Raw genomic sequence first — 1151 nt, forward strand, 5'->3', positions numbered from 1 at the left:
CTTCACTGGTACTTATGAAAGGGGTGAAGGTTTGTTGGACCTCATACACAACAATGTGTGTGGACCATTTAGAACCGCCACAAGGGATGCTAACCGCTTATATGTGACTTTTACTAATGATTATAGTAGGTATGGCTATATCTACTTAATCAAGCATAAGTCTGAAACTTTTGAAAGGTTCAAAGAGTTTAAGCAAGAAGTGAAAAACCAATTGGGCAGGAAGATAAAGATGCTAAGATCCGATCGTGGAGGAGAGTATCTTAGTATCGAGTTCCTTCACTATCTTAAGGAATGTGGAATTGTTTCACAATTAACGCCACCTAGGACACCACAACTTAATGGTGTGGCTGAGAGGCGCAATAGGACCTTGCTAAACATGGTCCGTTCCATGATGAGTCGAGCTTTGTTACCAATCGCATTCATCAGAGCAATCTGATAGGATGGACATTTGAGAAAGAGGTTATTTGTGATTTATTAATATATTAGGAATAATATATTAATTGAGAAATCATATTATTTAATTAGTATTGGTCAAGAATTAATTTAGTGATCAAAAGAGACTGATTAGGTAAATCAGTAATATTTATAGTTTGGGATAATGATCCATGTTGATTAAGGATGGGCTAAATCTATGTGAAAGTCCATGAAGAGTTAGTCCAAAGGGCCTATCATATGGATCATTGGAATACCAAAGGTTTTAGGGTTTTATGTATGAAACCCTAAGGATTCCACACTATAAATTGAATTCCTAGCTTCCTAAAATCGGCTCCCAAGACTTCTAAGGTGAAACCCTAGCCAATTTGTGCTTCTTAACCTCTCTCTCACAAGCCTCCTTTTGCTTTGGTGTTTTGTGAAACATTAGAGGTATCACACTTGAGGTACTAAGATCTTGAAAGGCCAAGAACTACAAGCTACAACTAAGAGGTATTCATCTAACTAGTTTTTATGTTGTATATCTCCAATTGCATGCTAGCTAGGGTATATGCTTTGGATAAAATGAAATTGCATGTATAACTTTAGAAAACATAGATCCAAAGCATTAGGGTTGTATGTGCACCATAGGGATGTTATAGTGCTCAAAATCCATCAGTGGTATCAGAGTCTACCGTGTTTTTTGTTATATTGATGCAATGGTATTGTTTTCAAAGCTG

This window comes from Lactuca serriola, chromosome 4 (genome assembly GCF_051521515.1).
Source record: "Lactuca serriola cultivar US96UC23 chromosome 4, Lser_US96UC23_V15, whole genome shotgun sequence".
In the NCBI taxonomy this organism is placed as follows: Eukaryota; Viridiplantae; Streptophyta; class Magnoliopsida; order Asterales; family Asteraceae; genus Lactuca; species Lactuca serriola.